We start from the raw sequence: 20,299 nt of genomic DNA, 5'->3' as shown, positions 1-20,299 counted from the left end.
TCCTCACCCTATCTCTTAGGATGAGTCCAGCTACCCTACGGAGGAAACTCATTTCAGCTGCCTGTATCCGAGATGTCATTCTTTCGGTCATGACCCAAAGCTCATGACCATAGGTGAGGGTGGGAACATAGATCGACCGGTAAATTGAGAGCTTTTTTAACCACGACGGTCTGTTACAGCGACCACATTACTGCCGAGGCTGCGCCGATCCATCTGTCGACCTCACGCTCCCACTTTCCCTCACTCGTGACCATACCTAAGATACCTAAACTCCTCCACCTGGGGTAGGACCTCATTCCCAACCCGGAGGGAGCACTCCACCCTTTTACGACTGAGAACCACGGCCTCTGATTTGGAGGTACTGAGTCTCATCCCAGACGCTTCGCACTCAGATGCAAACCGTCCCAGTAAGCGCTGAAGGTCACAGCCCGTAGAGGCCATAAGAACCACATCATCTGCAAATAAGAGAGATGAGATTTTAAGGCCCCTGAAACAGATTCCCTCAACACCTTGGCTGGTTCCGGGACTTGTTGATGAGGCTGACAGCAGACGGGAAGAAACTGTTCTTGTGGCGTGAGGTTTTGGTCCTGATGGACCGCAGCCTCCTCTCAAAGAGACTGTGTCCGGGTTGAGAAGGATCGGCCACAATCCTTTTCTGCACGCCTTAGGGTCCTGGAGGCGTACAGATCCTGGAGGGACGGGAGATTGCAGGAGGTGAGGATGGACTCAATGATGGAGCTGTAGAAGTGCACCAACATTGTCTTTGGCAGGATGAATTTCTTCAGCTGCCATAGGAACGTAGGAAGTACATCCTCTGCTGTGCCTTCTTGATGAGGGAGCTGATGTTCGGCTCCCACTGGAGGTCCTGGGAGATGAGATGATGCGGAAGGACTCCACAATGTCAATCATAGAGTCACAGAGGGTGATGGGGACAGGAGAGGCTGAGTTCTTCCTGTTGTCCACAACCATCACCACTGTTTTTAGGGCGTTGAGCTCCAGGTTGTTCAGGTTGCACCAAGTCACCAGATGGTCAACCTCTCACCTGTAGGCAAACTTGTCGCCGTCAGAGATGAGTCCGATGAGGGTGGTGTCGTCCGCAGACTTCGGGAGCTTGACAGACTGGTGACTGGAGGTGCAACTGTTTGTGTACAGGGAGAAGAGCAGAGGAGAAAGAACGCAGCCCTGGGGGGATCAGGTGCTGACGGTTTTTGTATCTGAGATGTGTTTCCCCAGCTTCACGCACTGTTTCCTGTCAGACAGGAAGTCTGTAATCCACCTGCAGGTGGAGTCAGGCACGCTCAGCTGGGAGAACTTCTCCTGGAGCAGAGTTGGGAGGATGGTGTTGAAGGCGGAGCTGAAGTCCACAAACAGGATCCTAGCATAGGTTCCTGCGGAGTCCAGGTGCTGGAGGACCAACACACCAAGGCAGCCGTCCGCAGCGCCATTTTGGAAACACGTGGTGGCATGGGAATAGATGACTACATGGTAATCAGGTGGTTAGGTGTCAGTGGTTCCAGACACATGGGTTGTTTACATTGTCCACAGTAAGAGGGTGATTATTCACAACAGACATGGCTTCCTAAAGAAAGGTTCTCAAGGAACTGTCACTCAACCTGCCAGCACTGTTTGCTAGGACTGAAATGAGCACGCTTTTGATGGTTCTGATCTGGCGCTCCCAAACACCTCCCATATGGCTTGCATTTATGACAAAGTTGCATTGCTTGTCTGCCAGGTATTCTGTTACTCTTTCTGTGTTTATTTCCTTTAGAGACTTTTCCATTTCATTTTTAGTTCAAACTAAGTATGTTCCCTGATCTGATCGGATGTGCCAAACAGCACCTCTGATGGCAATGAAGCATCTTGGGGCATTGATGAATGAGTCAGTGGTCAAGTCCTCCAGCATCTCTATGTGAACACCTCCAGAACATAGACAAGTGAATAGTAGACTGTACTGTTTTTGTTCTTTACGCCCTTGTTTTGTGTGAAACGGGCCAAAACAATCCATGCCACCATAGGTAATTGGTGGAGAAGGCTCAATGTGGTCTTGAGGTAAGTCAGCCATCTTTTGTTCCTCTGTGGCTCCTCGAGCTTTCTGGCATGGGATGCACTGTCAAATATGTTGAGCCACTGCTTTGCTCCCTCCCAGGATCCAGTAGTCATTTGCTCTGAGTTAATTCAAGAACCAATATAGTTCTGAGACTGGACCTTCTCTGCCAATTCAGGAAAAGCAGGGGAATTAGCTCAAATGGTATAGCGCTTGCTTTGCATGTGAGAGGTAGCGGGATCGATTGCCTAAATTCTACAAGGAATCCTTTGTTTTATTGGCTAATTGTAGGCCATTCGCGCACCCCGAGGTTACAGAGGTCAAAGGTAAGCCCATATTCAGCAGCACAGTGGTGAAAGGTAAATTTATGTGCATTACCGTTTCCACAGGTTCCCGATTTGTACAACCCGGCATTAATACCTCTTAGTGTAATTCTACCTTACTGGTGGATGCCTTCTTCTGGTCGCTCCTCAGGGCTGACCTCTGGTAGTGGTGCGGTGGACCCGACGTGAGTGATAGGTTACCGACCGAGAACATGACTGGTGTTTGTGCCCTGATTTCTTTCCTTCCTCCAATAACAGTATTGTCAATTGATGTGGAGCGCCTAGTGCATAGTGCTACTTCCGTAGGGTCTCACCTCATGCCACGGACGCCCTGAGGACCAGACAAGGTGTGTCAACCTCACCCTGGTTCGGTGCTTCCAAACTGACGTACATTGACCCTTGGATAGGTTTTCCTGGTGTCCTGTTGGTTATGAGGGCGGGGTGTTGTCGACGTGGGCTTTTGTTGCTGTTTGTTCTTTGCACTCGGGGTCTAAATTTTGGGTAGAGGACAATGGGGTGGCCGCCCCCATTGATCTGCTTCATGCAGTCACGGTGCGCGAGAGGTTTGCCACCGCTCTGCTTTGCCATGCTGTTTTCTTGACCTTTCCCCGGTCAGTTAGCGGCCTTGATGGGGGTGTTTCGCAGTTGATTGGGTTGTGCGCTGTTGGTTATGGGGCCCGATGGGTTTTTGCCGTGGGCTTTTGTTGTTCCTGGAGCAGATAAAGAAGAGTGGTCGGTACGGGGGTGAACCCATGACCGTGGCTTTATTAGCACCACGCTCTGATCAACTGAGCTAATCGACCACAGGACACCATTGCATCAAATGTTTCCAGCTAAAATCGACTAACTCATCCTTAACAGACCGCATTCTCCGTGCCATGCTGTTTTCTTTACCTTTACCTGGTCGGTTGGTTGCCTTGATGGGGGTGTTTCGCAGTTCACTGGGTTCTGCGCTGTTGGTTATGGGGCCGGGGGGTTATGAGGGGCAGGGTGTTGTCGACGGGGGCTTTTGTTGTTCCTTCACGGTCCGCATTCTCTGCACTCGTGGTCTAAATTTTGGGTAGAGGATAATGGGGTCCACTGCCCCCATTGATCTGCTCCTTGCAGTCTTGGTGACTGAGAGGATTGTTGACGCTCTGCTTTGACATGCTGTTTTGTTTACCTCTCGAGGGTGTTTCACTGGTGACAATTGACACTTTGGTCTCCCTCCCTTGTATGAACATGTTTCCCCATTGGTGAACTGTTTTTGTGTCCGTGCCAGATGCCCAGGATTTCCTTTTCTACTAAAGGCCCCATTCAAGTCAAGTTTGCATGCTTCACAGGCACGATGCTTTAGTTGGTCAAATTACATGTCTAGGGGCTCATTGGTTCCAATTCCAGCAGTCCTCTACTGGTATTTCCATACTTTTTTATCAGAGGTCATGTTGAGATACAAAGCCTGTTTTCAGGAGAAATGCAAGATCCCGGGATACAATAGGTCTTCTTTGTACACTTTTCAGCAGCAGACATTTTGAAAAGTACCCCTGGTTTACTGTCCAGGCACTGCACCTGAAGGCAGTGCCTTCGACCACTCGGCCACCCTGACCCTCCAGAGGCTACTTTTTAAAAGGCATTCACACATTCACACTGCGTTTTGTTTCCCATGTGGGTATTATGTTATGTTAGTCCAGATTAACAACCTAGTTATTTGTGTCAGTCCCAGGGACCATTTCCAGACCCTCGTGTGACACTTGTGTTGGACTCTTTTGGAGAGCCCTTGCATTCTTCCCAATAGGTAAACCCTTTGTATCGGTGCCAAATATATACGGGATTCCCCACCTGCTGACCGAATGACACACGACAAATGGCGTTGTCTCAACGTTGCAAGCAGTTACTGTCTAGAAGAGTAAAGGCAGCATTGCCAGGTTGACATGCTCAGCTGGCACTATGGCTTAGCTGGTGAAAGTGCCTGTCTAATAAACAGGAGATCCTGGGTTCAAATCCCAGCAGTACCTGGGTGCTTGGTCCGTGAAACTTTGGCAGCTGAATTTTGATCCACGTACCTCTTTTTGTCACTTGCCCTTCAAAAACGAGTCTACGGTGCATCCACACCTGACATGATTGTTGTGGATCCCATTACGCCAGAAGGAGCTAAATCCAAAGAGTATGACATTGTGATGTTTTGTCATTCAGTGCCACTTTGCATAGGCTCAGCCACTTTTCTCCGACAGTGCAACCCCATGTGGCATTGGTGGTTCAGTGGTAGAATTCTCGCTTGCCGAGCGGGAGCCCTGGGTCCAATTCCCAGCCAATGCAGTGCATCTCTGCTTGTACCTTTCTTTAGAGTTCATGTGAAAAAGTACAAAGGCTCTTTTTCCTGCTAAAGGGTAGAACTCAGAATGACACCTGAAACGTAAGAGAACGGACCACCTGACAGTTAAGGTGGACAGCACTTGAGTATTTGCACATTTCTGTCAGAAGTAGAAACTTATTGAAACCTTACTGCAGTGATGCTGATGTAGTCTCTGTGCAATTGCTTGTGTTGTTGACATTTGCTGCCAGCCAATCAGGATGCGAGACAGATGTCAGACAAGCAGAGAGACTTTGGAGAAATGAAGTCAGGTATTTGAATCCCGTCTAAGGCATCAGTCAAGTCACAGTTTTCTTCTCCACAATATTATTTTTTTCCAATGAATCCCTATATAATTACAAATTATTCCTATCAGGCTTATATTGATACCAGTGCTTGAAATAAAATACAAAATCAATGCAATGTCACAAAGAATATTTATTTATCAGGTTGCCACACTCAAGAACACTCTCAATAATAATAAAAAAAATCTACATGTAAGCAGTTATGAATAATGAATATACACATTGTTCACTTATTTTGCCGCCTTTGTTTCTCCTTTTCATAGAAAGGAGAGGCCTGGAACTCCCTCCAGCTCATCTCTTTTTCCATCCTGTGCTCTCTATAGATGGAGAACACTTTGGCAGGACAGTAGATGTACTTCTCTGAAGCCAGTGTGGATGCGGGGGCTTTTCCGGCCCTGCTTCAGCTGCATCCTGCAGAGGCACTTTCGGACAGGGAGTGGAGGGGATTCATCCCTCTTTCTCTTCTTCTGCTGTTTTTCCTCCACCCTCTTTCTTGTCTCATCCACCTCTCGCTGGAAGAAGTCTGTTTGACTGAAATCTTTAAATGGCATCTTAGGGTCTGTCAGACCTTCTGCAGCACTAAGATTATCTGACAGGGCCTTGTTGATGAACGTCGTGGTTGATGTCCTATCCACTTGATATTTTGATTTTGGTTGGCCACAGCACAGACATGGTTTTTGTTTGAGTTTTTTGACACAGGAGGTGGTTGCTGCTGCTCCAACGGGGTATGAGCAGGTGGTGGTGGTTAAATAACCATTGCTGCAGGCAGTGTCACTACAGGCACAAGATGCAACTATTCCAACAAAGGGACAAATGATTACGCGTTTTTACCTGGCTTTGCTTTGGCTGAGCGAGAAGTCCTTTCAGGCAAGAAAACAACAAAAAGCAACACACACCAGCCGTGACTCAGACAAAACACAGAATACAAACAAGAACACGATTACGGCTACAAGCTATCGTTTTTTGGGTGAGAACCATGAACTCCTACTCAGAGGTGCGGATTGCTCATTCTTGCTGCTTCAAATTTGCCTGCGAGCAAACCTTGAACTTTAGACTCAGATCAATCGAAATGGTTGTCGACGCCCCTTTCTCTGTCTTGTTGCCGTTTCTCATTGAGGTTTCCTGACTGAGAGCAGATCGGCCTCACGGCTGGTTGGTTGTCTCCCGTGGACGGGCAGACCTTTCCAGCAAGCATTGGTAGTGCTGGGCTGGTCGTTTCTTGCTCGGTCTGGCTGCACTCGCAAGCCAAGGAGCTCGGCACGGTGCTGCCTCTTGTTTTAAACACGGGATAAGGGGAGAGCGCGAACGCAGTCCCCCACTACCACAAATTATGCAGTCGAGATTCCCGCATTTGGGGAATTCGCAGAGGTCAGCTCAACCCATGTGCAATGGCTGAGCCTCGCCCTGGGTGAACCACCTTCTTGATCATGGTATCTCCCCTGGCAGGTAAGTATGAGTTGCACCGGTCCCGCCCGGACTAGTCTCTCGCACATGCCACATGCTGAGTGGTGGTCTCATCAGGTCGCCCACAACAAGCCCAGCCACTTGACCTGTGTCCAAATTCAGAGACAGGACTTTGGTTATCTCAAGGAGTCAGTCTGTGTGGCACTCTTGTGACTTCATTCTGAGCAAAGGCAGCGGCAGCAAGTGGCTTAGGGCAGTTGCTGCAGACGTTCAATGCGGAGACTGAAGTACTGACTCCACGTCCCTAGTCACACCATGTAACATGAGAGGCCAATATGTTTAACCCTGACACGTGTAGATGTGCAAGGTCGTTGTGAGTCAGTGGGTTGTCAGGGTCAAACTCCTGTGACACTTGTAAAAACACTTAAATGCAGAAATACAGAAGAGACAGACAACAATATTCAAAGTTACTCGCAGCGAGGAGAGTGAAACCACATACCCAGTTACATGCCGCTCCACTGAGTATGCAGTTCAAACTCCTCTTTATTTATTCTCTTTCGGGGGTCCCTACTACATGGTCATGCAACTCTAGGGGTCTAGGGGTGGCAGTTGCACGAGCTGTATTTGTTTCTCTATGTGTATTTGTGTGTATATGAGAGGAATTACTTTTATTGTTTTATGAGTTCTTATCTTGACACGTTCTTGCAGGATTTACGTGAACATCTGCAGGGTTGCGGTTGGCGCATCCAGGCACCTCCAGGACCTGGGGGTTGCTGGGGGTCTCTGATCAGGGTCACAGGAACATTTCTTCTTCAGCACATTCAAACACTCTTTCTATTGTCTAAGCAAATGGATATAAGGGTGATAACTGATGCTATGTTCATTCTATCTACATTTTATTCTAACAAGGATCTATCCCTGAGCATCCGACAAATGCTCTGTCTCACCCTAAACCCAGGCCTGACAGCATTCTCAGTCGAGGACCTTGTCTTATTGTGTTGTCCATGTTTTGTTTATATTTCTGTTGTCAGTCGCTTCAGGATGACAACGGTTTGTGCTTCAAGATGACCCCAACCATTCGACCGAGGCCGAAGACAAATCCTAGCTCCAGTCAAAACCTACCCAAATGTAAATTCCCTGACCGGGAATCGAACCCGGGCCGCTGCGGTGAGAGCGCCGAATCCTAGCCACTAGACCACCAGGGACTGCTTTATGTCTGCACTCAGCAAGGCAGAGACAGTGTCACTTTGACGTACTCCAGCAAAGGAACCAAAATAGTTCTGTGACTGGACCTTCTCTGCCAACATTGCAGCAGCAGGGGAATTACCTCAGATAGTAGAGCGCTTCCCTTAAATGTTAGACCCGAACCTCTTTTGTTTTGCTAATGTGGTCTGTTTTCTTAGCCCTGCAAATGTCCAAATGCACAATGTTTTTGCCTTTGTCGAGAGCATTGTAGTACATATGACATTTATGCTACATATGACATCAGAAATGATGGATATTTTTTCAACAGAACATGACGTCTGATTCAAAACATTTACTTGAAATGTTGGAGAGAAAAAAATGGAGTCGCTGAAACACATATGCAAGGCACTGCTGGGATTTGAACCCAGGACCTCCTGTTTACGAGACAGGAACTTTGACCAACTAAGCCACAGCGTCGGCGAAGGAGTGTCTTCAGTGTTAGGCGAACCACTGCATGACGGAAACCACACCAGTGGCCAGGCTTTCAACAGGACTGGTGAAATCCTGCCAGTGTAAGCGGACCGAATCCACGATTATTCTCCTCCTTGGTCTTCGCTGTGTCAAGGATGAGGATGTTGTTTGCATGCAACGACACCACAGCGGCCACCTCCTTCCTATGAGCCCCTTCGTGCAGGCCAGTGACGCACCCGATCAGTCATCCGGGAAATATGGATTGTGTGTCCAAACTGGGGACAGATGCCCGTGTACACACCTTCAGGGATCAAGCACATATCCTTGTTCCCATTTGTCACCTTGATTTTTTTGTGAAAGAAGGAATTGAACGGCCTTGCTTCCACCCAGTTTCCAACTAGGGACCTTTTGCATGTAAGGCAAACGTGCTAACCACTACACTATGAAGGGTAAGCCCTTTAAGGGGACTGGTGAAGCAGTTGCCAAACAATGACACAAGACGATGTGTCCGATGTGGGGGCATATTGACAATTGTCCAAATCGACAAATGTTTCTCCCTTGTAGGGAAAATTGTTCCACAAATTATGGGCTTTTCTTCAACAAAACATGAAATCACAATCACGGCTTGACAGGTTTGGCTTGTAACCTCCTCTAACGTTGTCTGGGGGGTGGCCCTTTGATGAATGAAGTTAAGGTCCTTTCAGCCTGCCAATAAGCATTTTCAAACTATTGGCAAAGTCGCAACGTAAACAGGGATTGTGCTCAAACCCAGGCTTGAACCACGGACCTTTAAATCTTAATTCTCGCACTCACCCAACTGAGCGATTTCAGCTGCAAAGGTGGTGTTCCGCTTTTTCAGTAGAGGCTAAAAGAGGGGCCAGGGTGAAGCTGTGTTTCTGCCACATGTGTTGCTGTGTACCTCGCCCAGTGTGTTCTCATCTTGGGTTGGTATGTCCCCATGCTGGTAATGTGGGGTCTACTCTTCTCCGCCTGAACAGGGACTTGAACCCTGGACAATCAGATTAAAAGTCTGATGCTCTACCAACTGAGCTATCCAGGCGCTTGATGAATGAGGACAACTCACAAGGCAAAATCTTCTGGCATACTGTACTTGACCTTGCAGAGATGAAGAAGCCCCTGTCCCGAAATTGCCACCTCCAAGATCGACGGAGGTCTTAAACTGCCCACATGGACAAGCCTAATATCTTCTGGACAAAAATAGTTAATGGTCAGACAAGACAAAGGTTGAGCCAATCACCTGAACAATAAACTTTTGATCTGAGTGTCCGGGATTCAAGTCCCTGTTCAGGTGACCAGGTGGCCACGAGCCCTCCAACTAATGCACCTGCAGTTTAAGGCTATGTTCTGGATTATCAGTGTTTCGCCAAGAGTAAAATTGGGTCGAGCGAGAAGTCCTTTCAGGCAAGAAAACAACAAAAAGCAACACACACCAGCCGTGACAAAACACGGAGCGCCGTCTGATGACGTTGGGAGTGTCGTCCCCATGCAACTGGGAGCCAGTCGCCTTTCGTCAGCGGAGAGGAGTCACCGTCCACGCCTGTGGACTGTGGGAGTCCTACACACAATTTCCCGCTGTCCAGTTCGCCCAGCACGCCAACGCTCTTCCTCCACCTATGGATATTCCCCAGCTGCTGGCACTGCCCGCTCCAACCACACCGGCTGCGTCATCCGCTTTGGTGGGCCGACTTCAGGTGGAAGGTACGATATCCTGGGCGGGGGAAGCTTCTCCTACCACAGCATTAATTGGCTCTGGGGCGGACGAGAACTTCATTGATAGCGGACTGGTCAGTTCTCTCAACATTCCTACTGTTGAGCTTGTCCCCCACAAGAATGCAATTAATTATTTGCATTCTAATGATGTTTCCTAAAAACACAGGTGGTGTCAAAACTGGTGCATTAGTATAGTATGATGAGGATGGGATTCGAACCCATGCGTGCAGAACACAATGGATTAGCAGTCCATCACGTTAACCTCTCGGTCACCTCATCTCCTTTGTGGACATGGTCTTGTTGACTCAAAATGACACATCTTAATTAGTGTTTTGGTGTTGCAGAAATTGTGGCAGCCTTCCTGTGCAGCGGGGGGATTTAACTCAAAGGCTAGAGTTCTTGCTCTACATGCAAGAAATAGCGGGTTTGATACCCGTATTGTCGAAATGATATGTTATGGCTTTTTTGCCAACAAAAGCGTTCTTGATCTCCGACATCGTACCTTATACTTTGATTCATTGCATGCTAATAATGTTTACTAAAAATACAGGTGTGGTCAAAACTAGTGTATTTTTATAGCACCACACTTCAAGTGGACAGACAATCTTGTCTTTTCAGACAATACAATTACAAAAGCAACACACACCTGCCATGACCCTGAATCGGCCGGGGTTGTTGCGGCCACAACACAGAGTAGGAACCACTATACAATTACGGCTGTGAGCTATGCTTTTCTGGGCAAGAACCATAAACTCAGACTTGGAGGTGCAGATTGCTCATTCCAGCTGGTTCTTTTTCGTCTGCGAGCAAAGCTTGAATTTCATGTGGGTGTTGTCCTGGCGGGAGAAACATTTTAGCTTGTGTCGGCATGGCTACCGTGACAAAAGCCCATTTTCCTTTCCAGTAAATGTGCATCAGCTGAACACTTTGCAGACCTAATGCTGTGAACATTTGCGCAAACTCAAGGTTGGGTCCTACATCCTGTTTGTGTCTGATTGTAACATGATATGCATCAGGATTCGGTATGTCACCTCCCAACTGCACTTGTCTGGTCTTAATATGTCATTGGCTGTGTTGTCGTGATCGATGTTGATGAAATCAAGAGAACAAAGTCACCCCTTTACAAACTATTTGCCAACTCACGATGTAAACAGCAATTGTGCTGAAAACTGGGATTGAACCAGGGACCTTTAGAGATTCAATCCAACGCTCTCCCAACTGAGCAATTTCAGCTGCAAAGGGGGTTCTCTGCTTTTTCAGTCTGGGCTAAAAGTGGGGGTAGGGTGAAGCTGTGTCTGTGCCACGTACTATGTTGCTGTGCACCTGGTCCAGTGTGTTCTCATCTTGGGTTGGAATGTCCCCATGCTGGTAAAGGGTGGGGAATACAGTCCGTTGATGAGGATAAGCGGTACAGTGGAGTTCACTGGTTGAAGTCGCCAGGTACCATAAAAATGGCAATGGGCCACGAGCGTGTTCTGAATTCCCCTTTGGCCAAATTGGCCATACAAAAAGCACCATACTTGGAGCCTGTGGTCAATGTCAACAGTTGGGCTAATTCAGTTCCGTTGAGACGGTGATTATGTACCAAGTCAGTTATGTCAGTCAGGATTTGGTCATGGTTGTTGTGTGGTTTTGGCATGGATAAGGGTATGTATCTAAATTTAGGAGGAGTCCATGGTCTGTAAACATACTGAGGTATACTGTATACTGTTGTGATTTTTTGACAGACATGTCTAGTAAACAGGAGATCCTGGGTTCAAATCCCAGCAGTGCCTTCTCTGTGTTTCAGCAGCTCCTATGCTGTTATTTAAAAGAAATGTTGTTCTTCTTCTGTTGAATAAAGACCCATCATTTCTGATGTCATATGTAGTATACATGTCACATGTACTACAATGCTCCCTACAAAGACAATACCCTTGTGTATTTGGACATTTGCAGGTTTAAGAAAACATTAGCCAAATATCTTCTGGACAAAAGAGTGGTCAGACAAGACAAAGTTTGAGCCAGTCACCTGAACATTAGACTTTTGATCTGAGTGTCCGGGATTCAAGTCCCTGTTCAGGTGACCAGTGATAGGGTCTGAGGTCCACTTGCAAACGCCTCCTTTTTGCCCACAAAATACAAGGGCAACAGGACAATCCCTTGGTACTTTATGGAAACAATGTGAGGTGCCTGGCTTTTAACTAGAAGTGGAAAGACTTGTGTAGCCCCTCACACAAACCCATGCACATGTTGCCAGCTGATCCTTGACATCAGCAAAAATTTGGTTCTAGGACAATGGGGTCACCTGCCCCCATTGGTCTTTTCCAAGGAGTCACGGTGGCCGAGAGGTTAAGGCGTTGGACTCGAAATCCAATGGGGTTTCCCCGCACAGGTTGGAATCCTGTCTGTGACGCTTTGGCTGGGCATTTGTTGCCGCCATGCTGTTTACCTTGTGGTGGAGTACTGTTGGTTATGAGGGCCGGGGTGTTGTCCTTTCACGGCCCGCATTCTCTACACTGGAGGTCTAAATTTTGGGTAGAGGATAATGGGGTCCACTGTCCCCATTGATCTGCTTCTTGCAGTCTCGGTGGCCGAGAGGTTTGTTGCCACTCTGCTTTGACATGCTGTTTTCTTTACCTCTCCTCGGTCTTTCAGCGGCCTTGTCGAGGGTGTTTCACAGGTGGGTGGGTGGTGTGATGTTGGATATGGGGGCCAGTGGGTTGTAGCCCTTTTGTTGTTCCTGGAGCACATAAAGAAGAGTGGCCAGTACGGGGGGTCAAACCCATGACCTTGGCATTATGAGCACCACACGCTGACCAACTGAGCTAACCGGGATAGCGGCAGAGAGCTGCTGGAATGACAAGGCGCTACGAAACGCGTATCGGGCGAGCCTCAGCGTCTGGGTCTCATCCCGAGCGGCCAGCTCATCTTGCACTTGTTGGCTGAGGCTCGCCCGATATGCGCTCCGCAGCGCCTTGTCATTCCAGCCGCTCTCTGTCGCTATCCATTCGACTCGACAACCGGCTGCGGGAGCGCAGCGCACAGCGGAGGGCGGAGCCTCTCCGACCCACACGTCGGCTCCAAATCCCACCTCCTGGGGCTCTTCCGGCACCACTCCTCCCTCCCTGCTCCAGCAGCGGAGCGCCGTCTGATGACGTCGGGAGTGTCGTCCCCATGCAACTGGGAGCCAGTCGCCTTTCGTCAGCGGAGAGGAGTCACCGTCCACGCCTGTGGCTGTGCCTGTACTGTGGGAGTCCTACACACAATTTCCCGCTGTCCAGTTCGCCCAGCACGCCAACGCTCTTCCTCCACCAGGGATATTCCCCAGCTGCTGGCACTGCCCGCTCCAACCACACCGGCTGCGTCATCCGCTTTGGTGGGCCGACTTCAGGTGGAAGGTACGATATCCTGGGCGGGGGAAGCTTCTCCTACCACAGCATTAATTGACTATGGGGCGGACGAGAACTTCATTGATAGCGGACTGGTCAGTTCTCTCAACATTCCTACTGTTGAGCTTGTCCCCCACAAGAATGTCCGCTCGCTAGATGAACATCACCTGGCATGCATTACGCATCAGACGTGCACCATATCCTTGGTGCTGCCGGGTAACCACCACAAGGTCACAAATTTTTTTCTTATGCCCTCTCGCTCAGCTCTGTTAGTACTCGGCCTCCCCTGGCATCCCATGCGTGTGTTGTGATGTTTTGTCATTCAGCGCCACTTTGCAGGGGCACATCCACTCAACAATTTAATTTGTTCTCCGACAGTGTTTCCAAACGTGGCATTGGTGGTTCAGTGGTAGAATTCTCACATATAAACCAACGTATTTAACTGCTGGAAAAGTTACAGTTCACAAAAAACAAACCTGGAAGATCTGGAGGAGTACATCGACGGTTGCTTCGATAGTATCGTCATGGGCAAGTCGGGCAAGTCACCCAAGACGCCGAACTCCAAGCGTAGCCGTCATGAGGACTCCCCTGGGGAGACGTCGCCACCAGGCACAGACATCAAGGACATCCTCGATTCCATCGACAAGAGGCTGATTTGCTTGGACGGCCGCCTGGCTCTTGTCGAGGTACTCCATAAAGAATTTCAGGCCATCCGTGAGTCTCTGGACTTCAGCCAAAAACAAATAATCTCCTTGGTGACGGAGAACGCAACCCTCCGTGAATCGGTGAAGTCCCTCACCGACGGAGTTTCACAACTCCGCCAGGAAAACAAGTCCATGAAGGAAACGATCTTGGACCTTCAGGCTCGAAGCATGAGGGACAACCTCGTCTTTGCAGGAATTCCGGAGAAATCCGAGGAAGACCCGGAAGAATCCATAAGGGCCTTCATGGCGCAACGGCTCAAGCTCCCGGCTGACGTCATCGGGGACATCACCTTCCATCGCGTCCACCGCCTGGGAGCCAAGAAGCCAGAAAATACAAGACCGAGACCCATCGTGGCAAAATTTGAACACTTCAAGCAGAAGGAGCAGGTGAAAGGCCGAGGCCGAGAGCTGAAGGGGACGGACTTCAGCGTGAACGACCAGTTCCCAAGAGAGATCCTCGACAGACGCCGTCGCCTATTCCCTATCCGAAAAAAGTTCATCAACGAGGGGTGCCGAGCTGTCATCACAGTGGACAAACTCTTTGTTAATGGACAGCTATACCGCGATCGTGAAATTACACCATGGCTGTATTAATCATTCTAACATGGTAACTGAATATGCTTGGTAAGGTAAGGTAACGTCCTACTTTTTCATAGTTACATGATAAAGGTTCGTATATTATAACGCGCTCATCCTCGTTAACGCCTGCACTCTGCCTTCAAATTACTCCCCATTTTTCTCCCTTGCATGTCACCTCATTCCTTTCCTCCCTGTCTTGCACACTTTCTCACTGTCTTTCCCCTCTTTCACTCACTTATATTCCTGTTTGTCACTTGTCTGTTTTCTGTACCAGCATGTCTATACAGTTCACACACACTCACATAATCACAAACCCGCAAATACAAACATTGTACATAAAGACACACATCCATGTACACAGGTGGCTCGTACTGTACATCTGACACATAAACCTACAACACTGCCACTTACACACACGCATATCTCACACATGCATACTCCAACATTACACCTTCACTAGTCAGATCAGGAGGACTACATTATAATATGCCCATGTGCACTTTAAGCATATATGTAATAGTATATGCTTACATTACCTACAGGCACATATACTTCACACTTGCACATATATACACACACATATCATCATAAGCTAGTCTAGGATGTCCTCACTGCAATTTGTCACTTGGAATGTCAGGGGAGTCGGGTCTCGAGAAAAAAGACAAAAAATGTTTAACCATCTAAAGAATATCCAAGCAGACATTGTCTTATTGCAAGAGACTCACATCTCCAATGCAGCTGCCCATACATTTCACTCACCACAGTTTCCACACATATACCTAGCAAACTACAACTCCAAACAGAGGGGCGTAGCCATTTTAATTCGCCGGAGGGTCAATTTTACACTGCTCAACAATACTATAGACATAGAAGGTAGATATATAATAATCAACATATCTGTGGACAATGTTAAATTTTGCATTGCCAACATATATGGTCCTAATGTTGATGACCCCTCTTTCTTTCACACCTTTTTTTCTTCTCTCTCTGCACACCTGGATTCAAGCTTGATCTTGGGAGGGGACTTCAACTTGGTATTTAATCCAGATTTAGATAGGTCTAGCCCAGCTGGGGGACATCGTGAGTCTCAAGCAACAACAACACTGAAAAAATATATGACTGATTTTGGTCTTTGTGATGCTTGGCGCTCTTATCACCCTACTCACAGAGAATATACGTATTTCTCACCAGTGCACCACACGTACTCCCGAATTGACTACTTCTTAACAAGTAGCTCAATCTTATCTGACATATCAAATATCCACATACACCCTATCATTATTAGTGATCACGCACCAGTCTCTCTCTTTCTCACTAACCAAACCACAAGTACACCTACTAAATGCTGGAGATTTAATACATCATTGCTTAAAGACCCAGACTTTTTAAAGGTCTTTGAGAGAGAGTGGACAATGTTTTTAGATTTTAATGACCAACCGGGAACCTCGGCTTGTGTTCTCTGGGAGACAGCAAAAGTAGTAATGCGTGGGAAAATTATCTCCTACTCATCATATAAGAAAAAGAAAGAAAGATTATTGGAATTGGAATTGGAGGAAAAAATTAAACTCCTTGAAACCGCTTATGCAAATTCACAGGATGAGAATACTCTGAATAATCTTAGAAAATTGAAATTAGATTTAAAAGAAATTACTGATAAGAAAATTCAGTTCCAATTACAAAGACTACGTTTGGAGAAGTTTGAACATGCCAATAAATCTGGAAAATTCTTAGCTAACCAACTAAAACTTAATAAAGAAAAAAACTCTATCTCCTCCATTAGAAACTCAGAAGGTAACATCACTCACCTTCCGGAGGAAATTAATTCAGTCTTTAGGGACTTTTATAAAAGACTATACACACCTCAGATTAACCCTTCTGATCCAGACATTGAAACATTTCTAAGTACCATAGAATTACCAAAATTAGAAAAAAATCAGGTGACAACCCTGGACTTACCCATTTCACTAACAGATCTTTATGATGCTCTACAGGAAATGCCAAATAACAAGGCACCAGGACCGGACGGGTTTCCTGCCGAATTTTATAAAACATTCTGGTCACTGCTAGCCCCAGTTTTTTTTTTAATGGTTCAGGAAATAAAAGAAAATGCACGCCTACCCCCATATATGAATTCTGCTACAATCAGTCTTTTGCTAAAATCAGAAAAGGACCCAACATTACCTTCCAGTTATCGTCCAACTTCACTTATTAATGCGGATCTTAAAATAATATGCAAAGTATTAGCTAGAAGACTGGAAAAAGTTACCCCTCATATAATACATCCCGATCAATCAGGATTTATCAAGGGGAGACACTCAGTTAGCAATGTACGCCGCTTAACCAATTTGATTGATCACTCTATCATCCATAATTTGGAAACCACAATCGTCTCACTAGACGCTGAAAAGGCATTCGACAGAGTTAACTGGAAATTTCTCTTTGCAACCCTACAGAAATTTGGCTTTGGAGAGTCATTTAGAACGTGGATCCAAATATTATATAGCACCCCAAAGGCCTCCGTTCGAACCAATAATCTGATCTCTCCAGAATTCACTTTACAAAGAGGTACTAGGCAAGGTTGTCCACCCTCCCCCTCATTGTTTGCTATTTTCATTGAACCTCTTGCAGCTGCAATTCGACAACATGGAAATATTAAAGGGATCCACACAACAAACGTTCATCATAAGATAAGCCTTTATGCTGATGATGTGTTACTCTTCCTAAAAAACTCACACTTCTCACTGCACCAAGCTATCACACTCATCAATAACTTTAGCACCTTCTCGGACTACTCTATTAACTGGTCTAAATCCATAGTATTGCCCATTAATTTCGTTTTCCAGAGCACCCCCTCTATACCACTGCGTTCAGGGAATATCAGGTATTTGGGCATCAACATTTCCTCCAATCTGTCAGACCTGATCAGCTTGAATTATACCCCACTGTTGAAATCGATTGAGGATGATCTTGAACGTTGGAGAACTTTGCCGATCTCTCTTATGGGCAGAGTATCCACTGTGAAAATGATGATATTACCAAGGATCAATTATCTGTTCTCTATGATCCCAACCAAACCATCTATAACTTGGTTTAAGTCATTAGATTCATATATAAATAAATTTCTTTGGAAAAATAAGCCAGCACGAATAAGCCTAAAAACATTACAAAAATCTAAAGAATGTGGGGGCTTAGAACTGCCAAATTTCTCCAATTACTTCCTGGCAAATAGGGTACAGTATATCTTAAAATGGATAAAACCTAACCCCTTGGATCAGTTATGGCTAGACATTGAACAATCATTTAGCCAAGAAATCCCCATCTTTAACTTACCTTTCATAAGTCAAATCCTTAGGAAACACGATTGTTTTAAAAGCATAAATATTAAAACCACTCTGACAGCTTGGTGGGAATTGGTGGCTTGGTGGCTCAATCCTTGCCAGTACACTCCGATCTGGAATAACCCTGATATATTGCTTAAAAAAAACCCTTGGATTTTACAACATGGCATGACAAAGGAATAAGTTGCTTGGAAAATATCATAAGGGGGGGGAAGTTTGTGTCATTCACTTACCTTGTTACACAGTATGGGTTAAGCCAGAATACATTTCTTGAATACTCACAAATTAAATCCATAATTAGAGCTAGGTTTCGTAACATATCTTGGGAAAGCTATCCCACCATTGACCAATTCTTAAACGTATCCACTCCCCAAACATTATCCAAGTTGTATGTTCTTTTGTCAAAGTGTGACAACACCGTTGGGGTTCCAGTCTCCAAATGGAACCTAGATTTATCTACAAGCTGTGACCCTGAGTTCTGGAAGCAAATATGCCTTAATTCGTTCCGTTTAATAAAAAATCCCAACCTACAGTTGGTTCAGTTCAAAACCATTCATAGAGTACACTACACAGGGCAGAGAATGTTTAAAATGGGTCTAACCGACTCCAACATCTGTGTATACTGCCCAGATCATGTAGTAGATGATTATTTACACTCCATGTGGGCATGTGCCCCCATTAGTAATTTCTGGCAAGCAGTGTGCGAGGACCTTTCTTTGGCACTTGGGACCTCTATTCCTTCCTCACCTGTATTATGCTAACTGAACATAGCCTTTTACAAAAATCTTCTGTTAGATCATATAGCAATTGAGAGAATGTCTGCTGAATCCAAAGAACAACTGTCAGAATTTCAATCTATATGGGCTCCAATAATTAATCTCTTAAATTAATCTCTTAATGTAATTCTCGAAGGGCTGAGTGTGCCTGTCTCTGCCCCTGGCGGTCTCGTTCCTCTGGCTTGGGGCATGGTCTTGGTCGCCGGGTTGCCCTGGCGTCTGGGGGGTGAGCGGGTGGGTGCCGTGTATCTCTGCCCCTTCCTGCTGGGCTGACCCCCTGGAGGTTCTGGTGGGGGTTGGTGGGGGGCTGTCCGGATCTGGGGATGGGGTGTGGGTGGGGTGGTGGTGGTCGTCCCGGGGGTGGTGCAGGCCGTCCCTCGGGGTGGTGGGTAGACGGGGAGCCGCATCCTGTGGGTGGTGGGCGCCTGCTGCTGCTGGGGGGGGCCTGTGTGCGTCCGGTGGCGCTGGTTCCTCCGCGGCCTCCCTCGCCCCTGGGGGTGGGCCGGGTTTGCCCTGGGTGCTCTGGCCTGGCTACTGTGTGGGACCGTGGGGTATGGGCATGGGAGGCTTTGGCCCTGCCCTTGGTGTGGGCACGGGTGGTTATACCCCGCTGCCCTTGCAGAGCCTTCCCTATATTATATTATATATTATATTATATAATATTATATATTTTATATAAATTATTATATATTAAGTATCAATAGTAGTATCATTATTATACATACATAACTATCAATAAATATTATTATTATTACTATTATTATTATTACTATTATTGTTATTATTATTATTGTTGTTATTATTATTGTTATTATTATTATTACTACTATTATTATTATGGTTACTATTATTATTATTATTATCAATTACTTTACTTTATTTTTATTTATTTATTTATTTTTTATTTATTATTTTTATTCTCAATTTTAATTTTTGTGTATGGTAGGTGTATGGCCCCGGGTGGGGCGCCTGGTAAGCTCATACGGGAGGGGGGGTCTCGTTTGTGCAGCTTGGGCTCTGGGTGGGGAGGTGCGGTGCTGGGGTGGGGCATTACCTGCTTCCCTCCCTTCGGTGGAGGGATTGGCTGGGTTGTGGTGGATGTGGGGCGGGCGGGTGGGGGGCTGGCTGTGGGTGCGTGGGTAGCGGGGCGGATAGCGGTGGGGGTGGTACTCTGCGCGGCATGGGCCGGGATTAGCGGGGGGCTTGCTTGGGGGGCGGGGTGGTGGGCTCTGGGTCGTGGGGGGGCCTCGACCAAGGGTTGGGGGGTGGGGCTGGCCGGTGGCTCACGGGCGGCCCCTGCTATTTGCCGGTGTCTGGTTGGCCCCTTCTGTCTCCGGTCTGGTGGCGGTCTTCCCGCCTCCGGGGTGTCCTACTTGGCGGGTCCGTGGGTGGATGGGAGATGTGGTGGAGACGGGTCGGCGCTGTGGTGGAGGGTGGGACTGGGGGGGGCATTCACTTTTTGCGGCTGTTGGGGTATCGTCTGCCTGGTGGGCTCTGCTGCCTGGTGTGTGTGTCTCTGTCCCGCCCTGGCACTCTTGGCTCACGAGCCCGGGGGGTGGGGTTGGGCTCTTCCCCATGCGGGTCCCGGTTCTCCTGCGGTCTCTGTGGTGTCACTCCCTGGGCTGCCATGGTGACGGATGTGTTGCCGGGGCGCGGTTCCTGCTGTTCTGGTGGTTGTAGGAGCAGCCTCGGGGCGTGTGGTTTGTCCGCGGCTCCTGGTGGTCTGGGGGTGGCATAGC

General features: G+C 47.3%; 8 non-coding genes across 8 annotated transcripts; 2 read left to right on the top strand and 6 right to left on the bottom strand.

Moving 5' to 3' along the window:
• Positions 1-4,591: 4,591 nt before the first annotated feature.
• trnag-gcc (transfer RNA glycine (anticodon GCC)) lies at positions 4,592-4,662 on the top strand. The gene has a single exon. It is a non-coding gene; the product is annotated as a tRNA-Gly (tRNA).
• A 1,629-nt stretch (positions 4,663-6,291) lies between these two features.
• Positions 6,292-6,455, bottom strand: LOC131111112 (U1 spliceosomal RNA). The gene has a single exon (XR_009121109.1). It is a non-coding gene; the product is annotated as a U1 spliceosomal RNA (small nuclear RNA).
• Positions 6,456-7,538: 1,083 nt separating this feature from the next.
• trnae-cuc (transfer RNA glutamic acid (anticodon CUC)) lies at positions 7,539-7,610 on the bottom strand. Its single transcript has one exon. It is a non-coding gene; the product is annotated as a tRNA-Glu (tRNA).
• Positions 7,611-7,993: 383 nt separating this feature from the next.
• Positions 7,994-8,067, bottom strand: trnat-cgu (transfer RNA threonine (anticodon CGU)). Its single transcript has one exon. It is a non-coding gene; the product is annotated as a tRNA-Thr (tRNA).
• A 371-nt stretch (positions 8,068-8,438) lies between these two features.
• On the bottom strand, positions 8,439-8,516 carry trnav-uac (transfer RNA valine (anticodon UAC)). Its single transcript has one exon. It is a non-coding gene; the product is annotated as a tRNA-Val (tRNA).
• A 532-nt stretch (positions 8,517-9,048) lies between these two features.
• On the bottom strand, positions 9,049-9,121 carry trnak-uuu (transfer RNA lysine (anticodon UUU)). Its single transcript has one exon. It is a non-coding gene; the product is annotated as a tRNA-Lys (tRNA).
• Positions 9,122-9,989: 868 nt separating this feature from the next.
• trnas-gcu (transfer RNA serine (anticodon GCU)) lies at positions 9,990-10,071 on the bottom strand. The gene has a single exon. It is a non-coding gene; the product is annotated as a tRNA-Ser (tRNA).
• A 2,034-nt stretch (positions 10,072-12,105) lies between these two features.
• trnas-cga (transfer RNA serine (anticodon CGA)) lies at positions 12,106-12,187 on the top strand. Its single transcript has one exon. It is a non-coding gene; the product is annotated as a tRNA-Ser (tRNA).
• Positions 12,188-20,299: the final 8,112 nt, after the last annotated feature.

This window comes from Doryrhamphus excisus, unplaced genomic scaffold, assembly GCF_030265055.1.
Source record: "Doryrhamphus excisus isolate RoL2022-K1 unplaced genomic scaffold, RoL_Dexc_1.0 HiC_scaffold_24, whole genome shotgun sequence".
NCBI lineage: Eukaryota > Metazoa > Chordata > Actinopteri > Syngnathiformes > Syngnathidae > Doryrhamphus > Doryrhamphus excisus.
The sequence above is the reverse complement of the archived record's forward strand: the minus strand, read 5'-3'. Positions and strand labels throughout refer to the sequence as shown.